The 9950-nt window shown below is 36.7% G+C and overlaps 1 non-coding gene across 1 annotated transcript; it reads left to right on the top strand.

Moving 5' to 3' along the window:
• The first annotated feature begins 962 nt into the window (after positions 1-962).
• LOC144573690 (small nucleolar RNA R71) lies at positions 963-1068 on the top strand. Its single transcript, XR_013518062.1, has one exon. It is a non-coding gene; the product is annotated as a small nucleolar RNA R71 (small nucleolar RNA).
• Positions 1069-9950: the final 8882 nt, after the last annotated feature.

The following is a 9950-nucleotide window of genomic DNA, read 5'->3' as shown; positions in this document are numbered from 1 at the left end:
CTATGACAAAAAAAATTAAAATGCTACGGAAAATATAAAAAGCAAAAGCTGAAAAAGTAGAGTAGGTTCTTGGGATGCCTCCCAAGCACCGCTTGTTTATGGTCTAAAGCTCGACCTTGCTGTATCTTTTTTAGTGGTTGGGTGGTGGCAAGAAGGATCCTCCTTCTCTAGTTGAAGGTCCTTCATATCCGCATTCTTTTTGGTGGTTGACGCACTTGCAACTCGCCTCAGGATTCACCTCTGGCAGACCCGGTAGGTTGGATCTACCTCTTGAGAAATTGGCGAAATCATTTGCTAGATGAGCGACTTGATTTTTGACATTCTTTGTTCGGTTAGTTAGTGCAGCCACGCTTGCAACCATGTCATCGCTTACCTTCTTCTGAGATCTAATGAATTCATCCATCCTCCATTCCAAATAAGGCTTGCGTGGTGGTTGAGCATCGAGTTGTCGCTGCAGATATGGTTGTTGTTGTGTGGGTCGATTTTGATAGTTCGATTGGCGTGTTGTTGTAGGTAGGGTTTTGATTGTTCCTCGTTCCTGCATTGTTATAGTTAGAGTTTTAATTGTTAGATTGAGGGTTCCCTACCATAGCAATTTGTTCGGCCTCGGTCATGAGAGGACAAGGATCCTTAGGGTTGTGAGGCTCTCCACAGTCCCCGCAGGTTATGATATTTGCCACAGTCACATTTTTGGTTGTCAGCTTAGATACAACATTGATTAATGCATCCACTTTGGCGGAGAGAAAGGTGAAGTCATTGACATTGTGCTTGCCCGGAGTGGCGGCCCTACTCGGAGAATGGACCGAGGTTGAGTAGTTTTGGCTTGGCACAAGTCATTTATGATTTGGTTGGCATCCTTAACACTTTGACTTATGAACGCTCCTCCAGCGGATGAGTCTAGTATTTGCTTCAGATGAGGGAAAAGACCATCATAGAAGGACTGAAGAACTAGCCATTTGCCAAGTCCATGGTGGGGACACTCTCGTAAGAGGTCCTTATGGCGCTCTCATGCATCACTCAGAGATTCTCCATCTTATTGTTGAAAACTGTTGATTTTCGATCGATAGTCAGCGGTCATCTTTGGTGGAAAGTACTTGGCAAGGAAGGCGGTGGCGAGCTCATCCCAGGTTGTTACTGACTCGGGATCTAGGGAGTCTAGCCATGCTTTCGGCCTTGGTCCAAGTGAAAAGGGGAATAGGCGGAGGCGCATGTGTTCTTGCTCTACTCCTTCTTGTTGGATGGAATCACTGATGGTGAGAAAGTCAGAGATGTGGATGTGGGGGTTGTTTCCCGGCGGGCCTTCAAATCGGTTCCTTTGAACTTCATGGATGTATGAAGTCTTGAGTACGATTTGAGCATTGCCGGCAGGTATAGGGATGCTGCTCCGGTTGTGCTCCCCAGTTGGCATGAATAGTCCTTAATAGGCCTAGTCTCTTCTTCATTAGCTTCCACTCGGTTGGGTGGAGCTTTTTGATTGTGTTGTAGTCGCGGGTCCGGTAGAACTCCATCATTGGAAGACATCTCGGAAGGTTTGAACATAATTCCCTTGGAGGGGTCTTGGTTCCTTACATACTTCCTTTTGACTGAAGTTGATAGAGGAGGAGTTAACTTTTTGTTTGAGTTGAGAGCTAGAATTGATCTCATGTATCCAGCCAGTGTATGCACCTACAAGAAGAAAATAAGATATTAAGGAAGATTGAGAAAAGAGATTAAGAAAGGAAACTAAAAGAACAAAAAGACCTAGATTCAATTTGTTAACTTAGACACTTTAATGAGAATTTTTACACCATCTCCGATAACGGTGCCAAAAAGCTTGATATGGAGGAAATCAATTACAATCAAGTTAAGGGAGCAGTCATGTTATATATCGGTCGATTACCTACATGTAATTCAGAACAATCAAATAATTCTCTCCATGAAATTTAAAGTCATATTAATTAGTACCAATTTGTATTTATAAAATGTCAAACACAGGTTTCCGCGCACACAAGTAATTAATATTAGATGTGTGCTAATTAAAACGAAGGAAATTAATTACAAAACCTTTTAATTGATTCTTTGAATCTCGCAATGGATCAAGACCTGAACTGGTGATCTTTTCGATCTGCTAATTAGTGTTCGGACATTGTCCAGAGAAGGTTGGATATCAAATTAGAGAAAAGGTTTCTGTTCACTGGGTTTTGTCCACCATCTGTCCACTGCATAAAAGAGCTTACCAAACAGATGTACAATCCCCCAAACTAATTTCCACGTGTACTATCTCTTCTTTGTTTACCTTTCTACTAGGCGAATTAACGCTCTTCCAGTCTAGCGTCGTTCCCTTCCAACCAACTTGTCTGTATCCCCTCTCTCTCTCTCTCTCTTTGTCCCTCTCTCTTCTCTTCTCTTTGAATCCGATCGGAGATTGATCTCGAGAGAGATAGCACCGAGCTTCTGATCGCTGCCATTTCGTAGGCTTGTCAGAGAGATCACACGAGATTTCAAGACGGATTTGAGGTCTCAGAGCTGGTTGCAGCGGTGCTCCGAGAACGGCAGAAGCGTACCTGTCGGGCTGTTCACATATCGAAAACAAATCAAACGAGCCGTTCAGTCTGTATCCTTTCTGATTGTAATTGCAAGGCATCTCCCTTTCTCATGGGATCTAGAATTCTAGATCTAATTGAACAAGAGAAACTAGAGATTGCTGAACCATGTCATCGCTGAACCGGTGCCATTGTTTGATCAGGCAACCGTGTCATTGCTGAATCGATGGATCAACTGAGAGTGATTACGAATCCTTTTGAACAAAAATGAAGAAAAATACTCAAGGTTACACTTATTCTTATAATTTTCTTTCTGAAATGTTACGATTTTGTGATTTTCTAGTTTAGATTTGCGATTTTGATATTTTAAAAATGTGAAGTACATTTTTTGTAGGATTTGTTATTTAAGTGACAGCATTGAATAATGAATTTTACAGTATTGGTGCATATTGAAAGTTTCTGGATGTTTGAAAATTTGAATGACATTTTTTATAAGATTTGTTATTTAAGTTACAACATTGAATGATGAATTTTACAGGATTGGTGCAAGTGAAATAACACTTTTTCCTTGTGTTTGAAAATTGTTATTATATTATTTTACATAAGTTACAGTTTTGAATTATGAATTTTACAGGATTGGCACAAGTCAGTTTTACATGATATATATTGTTATTTTTTAAATGTTATATATATCATTTGATGTTATAAATGGGTTTGGTTTACGGTATAGGTGACAAATTTTACAGTATATAAGTAATGTTTTGATATGCACTTTGTATTATTTGTTATGATATGTGTATGTTACATTTTATATTAAGTAATTTACAGTATATAAGATATACAAATACAGTATTATGAATACATTTTGATTTACATCATTATATTTTTGTTGTGTCTAACATTCTTTAGTATTGATTTTTACAGTTTTGCCCCAATGGCTTTTGATTTGAATGAAGATTTGGCAAGTGAAAATTCAAGCGTGAATAGTGTTGTAGAAATCGATTTAAATGCCGAACCTGATATTGTGGGAGATGTAGGAATTGAAGAATCAACAGAGTCAAACATTGTGGTGAATAGATTTTGTGTGTGGTGAACAGATTTTTTGTGTGGTGAACAGATTTTTGTTGAACAGATGATGGATGTATGTATAGATTTAGAAATTTTATAGTATACATGGTATTATTTTATGGTTTATATTTTGAAATTTTACAGTATACATGATTCTTTGCAGGTGGTAGTTTAAGCTGAAATGTAGCATTTTTTATATTTTATCTTACAGTATACATGGTATTATTTTATGGTTTAGATTTAGACATTTTACAGTATACAAGATTCAATTGAAAATTTACAGTATTATTTGAAAATTTTACAATATACAAGATTCAATCGAAAATTTTACTGTATACAAGATTCAATTTTACAGTATACAAGATTCAATCGAAAATTTTACTGTATAGAAGATTCAATTTTACAGTATACAAGATTCAATTTTACAGTATACAAGATTCAACCCAGTGCAGACGCTAATAACTAACTCTAACTACCAATAACCGCTAATAGCCGCTCCAATAATTTCCGAAAGTACAGTTTGAAAGTACATTTTTTTTCTTGTTGCAATCTTTTTCTAACTATCATGGGACCACTTCAAATAGTTGCTGAATGTTTTGTAATTAACTGATATATTTTATGTGATATATTGTATAATTATACAGTATGTAGAAGTAATTTTACAGTATTCGCGCAAGTCAAAGCTGTGGACAATTAGATGCATCCATCAAATTAAGTATATACAATATGGCAGAGAATTCATAATGCTTGTGGCCTGAACACAATCTTATGCATTTTCTTCTCTGACTGTAGGATGCTGGTAGACAATCTTTTCACGAGAGAACCTCGTGAAACGGACCGCGCGCATAATTAATAAGCGCGCCAAAGTTGGAGGATTATAGTATCTATATATGCAAAGCATGCAAGTAATCAAGTAGCTAGATATATTTTATCTCCGTTCCGATGACAATGATTAGTAGGAGCAAATTAATATGCCTAGCGTAGCAATTATTTTCTTGTTTTTCATTTTTACTGGAGATATCTGAGATGGAAATGTATTCCAAATTTTTAAAAAGAGCAAAGATAAATTTTGTACTATCCAACATTGAGAAGGCTAAAACGGTTACTTTAATATATTAACTACTAATTACTGATTAATTAGATATGACTATTTCAGTTAACTAAGAACAGTAGAAATATGAAAATACATCAAATTAAGATGTGGAAATAAGATATATGTATATTTTGATGGAGAAATTAATTAAAAATATAAGACAAATTTAACCGTATGAATTATCTCCCAATTAATTAGGGATATCCCTCTTCTATTTTCAGATTTCCCCCAAATAAAATCTCTTTGTATTTTATCAATCCTATGTATCACCCACATTGGTATTAGAAAAGAAGACATGAAATATATCGGTTACCGAATTCATCAGCTGCAGCCGACCCCCTCTAGAAATGAGTCGACCTTTCCAACCCAAGTAGATGATGGGGAAATTTGACAGTGAGCACCCTAGCACTGCCAAAATAATAGGGATTTGGTTATGATTAATATTAAGAGGTATCCAAGTGCTTTTCTCAAAATTAATCTCAAGACCTGAAATAGCCGTAAATAATCGCAACAGAATTTTCAAAGTGATTATTGTAGTTGGCTCTGCATTAGCTATGAATACGGTATCATCTGCATATTGATGGATGACTACCACTTTTTTAATTTTGCGTGATAGCTGAGCATGTGTCGACCGATTAAGCACATCAATCATCTTGCTTAGTACATCCACCGCTATATCGAACAACATGGGGGATAGTGGATCGCCTTGTCGTAAACCTCTCTTGTAATTAAAAAATTCAGATTGACGGCCATTAACTCTAACTCTTGACAAAGCCGTAGATAACAAATTCAGAATCCATCAGATCCATTTCAGAGAAAAGCCTCTTGCCTTCATGACACTTGTGAGGTATTTCCAATTCACCGAATCGAACGCTTTCGAAAAATCAATTTTGATGAAACAAGCAGGTCGACCACTATTTGAAATGTGAAACAACATCCCCTTGTGGAATTGAAATTTTCTGTGATTTATCGGCCTTGAACAAAGGCTGTTTGGTTTGATGAAATTAAGGTAGGAAGTAGGCCCTGCAGCCTATTAGCTAAAAGCTTAGAAATAAGTTTCGGTATTGCATTCATCACACTAATATGTCTAAAATCTCCAACCTGAACCGAATTTTCTTTTTTTTGGAATCATGATTATGTTAGCTTGGTTAATACATGATAGTACAGCTGTCTAAAATCTCCAACGCTGTCTAGTACAGCTGTTTAAGGCATAGCTCTCCCATGGAAGAGCAAGGGCTCAATCCCTGCAGTGAGGCAGGATTGAGATATGGGGTGTGTGAGTGCCTAAGGGCTGTGATCAAAAAAAAAAAAAAATACATGATAGTTCCAAAGAGTGATCATAAAAGGCTTGTACCAAAGAACATACTTCATCTTTAATGGTTAACTGGTGAACTTGAAGAAATTCATTAGGGATCCCGTGAGGCCCCGATGATTTATTCTTCGCCAACTGCCGTATTGCAGTTTCGATTTCAGCAACAGTGAATGCATCTTGAAGATAATCTAAGTTTGGATTTTCTGGATATAAAGATTCGGGTCTGAAGCCCAAAACCGTATTCTCCTTACCCAATAGATTTTGCATATGTTCTCGGAAAGCATCACAGATGTGTTCATCTTCTATTAACTGCTGATTACCATGGTTTAGAAAGGTGATTTTGTTTCTGCAATGCCTTGCCGAAGCCACCGCATGAAAATATCGGGTATTCCTATCCCCCAACTTTAACCATTTGCAATGTGATTTATGCTTCCATCGAGCCTCAATTATACATGATAAGTTGTAGGCTCGCTCACGACCATGATTCTAAACCGTCTTTCATGATCAAGTAAGTGTCTTCTCTCTTCAATTTGGTCAAAGAAAAGGATTTCTTACAAAATTGGAGCTGCTGCTCAATTTCATCGAAGTTCACTACAGCAGAATGGTTTATCAGCGACCGGTATCAGCGACCGGGGCTGACGCGGTCGCTGATGCTCAATTTTTTCTCAAAAAAATAGAAAAAAGAAAAATCTATGGCGACCAGCACTTTCAGCGACCGTATCAGCGACCGGCGTCATCGCCGGTCGCTGATAGTCATTTTTTTTTTTTTTTTTTGAAATCGCTGAAATTTTCGCTGAGAAGAAAAGGCGCCAATGCGTCGTCTCTCCGCCAAAACCCTTCTTCTCCGCCAAAAGCCCAAAACCCTAATCCGAATGCCTCTGTCTCCTCCGGCGCCTCTCCCTCCTCCGGCGCCTCTCCCTCCTCCGGTGCCTCTCAAGCGGATCCTCTCCACTGTCTGCCGTCGTCTCTCTCCTCCCAGCGCCTACATGTAATTCTTAAACCTAATTTTAGTACCGAATTTCTTTAAGTACAGATTTTCTGATTTGAGTAATTTCTGATTTTCTGATTTGAATCAATACAGTTCTGATGTATGCTAGTTCGATCTGACGATGTTTCAAAATCATCAAATTTAGCTTGTATATGAAATTGTGAATTTTGGTTCTATTTTATTAAGCAAAATAATAAAATCAAATGTGGAACGAATTGACCAGTAGCCTTTGATAGTTGAAACTCATAACACAAGGGGTCTACTTTTACCTGATGTTGATTATGAGGTTGTTGGTGGTCTGTTACTGCACCAGTTCGGTACGTACCCTCTAATTTTGTAGTGGTACAGTATACTAGTACTGCATACCAGTACTTTAATTTTGCCCGATCAAGAGCCTCGTGTAATTGCTTATGTCGACATGGATTGCTTCTATGTGCAAGGTTATTCTTCTCAAATTTCTCAATTTTGGGACCAATTTTAGTTTGATTTGGGTTTCTTTAATTTCAGTGGAGCAAAGGGAAAACCCTGATTTGATTTGGTAATAATTGTTTTATCAACATATCCATGTCTAGCATCACCTCTAAGGTAATATTTCTTTAAATTATTATTTATCATAATAATTGTTCTCCATTCGTACGTTTTGCTGATTTGAAAAATGCTGATTGGTACAGTGGTTTGGCGAAGGAGAGAAGTATGTAAAAGCCCTCTTTTCTCTAGCTAGCAAGATTTCGCCTAGTGTCATTTTTATCGATGAGGTTAGTCTGCATGTATTTATCGATTGTGTTCATATATGTTCAAAATATTTGTATATGCTCAAATATATCAATTTGGATTTTTTTGCTATTTTTAATGAATTTTTGAAGTTCAGTCTTTGAAATGAGAAAAAACAGCAAAAATGACAGCACTGTTCCCAGTTAGGCTACTGTTTGGTATAGCTAGGAAGCCCTAAAATTTATGAAACTTTACCAGCACATAGAACAACATGCCAAAAGACATGACGTATGTTTAAATACAAACCCTAAAATCAGAAAATACATAAAAAAAACATAAAAGACCCTAAAAACTCACAAATTATAAAGAAAGGTCCAAAAGTCCATGAAGGAAGACTCGGATCGCGAATCTGAGCCCGCAAATGGCAAAACAAGCAGTTTTGCATGCGGTTTTGGGCTGTGGAGTTCCTGTCAAAATTTCAGCCCGATCCGACGGACGGATCAAAAGTTACGCCCCTTTTCGTGAAGCATGCGCAGGACTCAATGTGTGTATATGTATGTCATGATTTTTTATTTATGTTATATGATATCATGTTGTATGTCAATATTGAATTGTTGTACGATATTTGATATTAAATTCAAATCAAGCTATTATGTATGTTATAATTATTTGATATTATATTCGAATTGAGCTATTATTTGATATTATTGTTTGATCGATGTGAATGTGGAATTATATGTCATTTGTTGTATGTTGAAATGTCATGGAGAAATGTAAATAACAAAATATAAAAAAAAATGTTGATATAAGTATCAGCGACCGGTATTTAGGTATCAGAGACCGGTTTCATCGGTCTCAGATACCTTTTCATGACGTCAGTAAAAAACAACTGCGACCAAAAAATTTGGTCGCAGAAAAAATTATCAGCGACCGGATGACGTCATTCAGCGACCGGTGACGTCATCAGGAGGGTATCTGCGACAATGCATTCAGCGACCGGGGTATTAGCGACCGTTTTTCACTTTCTGCGACCGGTTTGATTTTCTGCGACCGGCGCCTATACTTTCTGCGACCGGAAAACCGGTCGCAGAAAGTGGGATTTGTTGTAGTGGTTGCTACCGTGCCAATTCCTGAGTCTCTTGTGAACTAACTCACAATATTTAATGAACCTCTGCATTCCTTGATACTGAGTGACCGAAACAGCTAGCATTCCAAGTATCTTGGATAATTACTGTAGCTTGCGGGTTGGTGAGCCAAAATAATTCCATCTTGAAGGGCATTTTCGGCAGGGCCGGTCCTGAAGATTTCGAGACCCGGGGCGAGAGAAAAATTTGTAGTCTTAATATAAATAAATTTTTTTATTGATATGTCAATAGATCATACAAAATATGAGTGACATAAAGCCACCCTTCAAAATAAAATACATACAACGAGTCAATGATTAACATACCCACATCATACTTCTTGCTACTTGTTTTTTGCTTCTTGCTCCTTGTTTATTGATAAACCAATTCTAAAACCTTCCTTGTATTTTGTACCTGCATAAAAAGCACGTATAAACCACATCTTATATGAAATGACCCCTCGCATTTTTAGAAGCAAAATCATCAATTATATGTTCAACATCAATAGTTTTCAACATATTCTTTTCAATACTTAATATTGTTAATCCATTCAACCTATCTTGAGTCATAGTTGTTCGTAAATAAGATTTTATCAACTTTAATTTTGAAAAACTCCCTTCTGCAGATGCCACAGTAATAGGTACAATTAGTAAAACTCTATAAGCAATCAAAACATTTGGAAACATGTCCATTTTTTTTACAAACTCCATAACTTTAATGGAGTTCCATGCATTTCCATTTTGACACGCTTCATCTGGTAACATTACCTGCAATATTTGTAATTATAAAAATAAACAGTGTGCATCAATATCACAGTTCTCACCATGTGTCAAAGCATTTTCAAGTTTCAAACAATATTTTTTCATTCCTTCATCATCTAATGAATTTAATTGTGATGCATCAAACAAGAAACCAAATATAGATTCAAAAAGTTCAATTTGTTCAAATCTAATTTTCAATTGAGAAATTACCATATCAACTAAAACAAGAAAATAATATGTTCTAAAATTTTCTAGAGCAGATTGTTGCTCTCTATCTGTATCAGAATTTTTATCAAAATGTTTCTTTCTTATAACCCTACGTTTTACCTGAATTACTGGTTCAATTCCCATTTTATTAGCAATCTCTTTAG

The sequence above is a fragment of the Carex rostrata genome, chromosome 21 (assembly GCF_964058835.1).
Source record: "Carex rostrata chromosome 21, lpCarRost1.2, whole genome shotgun sequence".
NCBI lineage: Eukaryota > Viridiplantae > Streptophyta > Magnoliopsida > Poales > Cyperaceae > Carex > Carex rostrata.
This window is presented reverse-complemented; position numbering and strand designations above follow the sequence as displayed.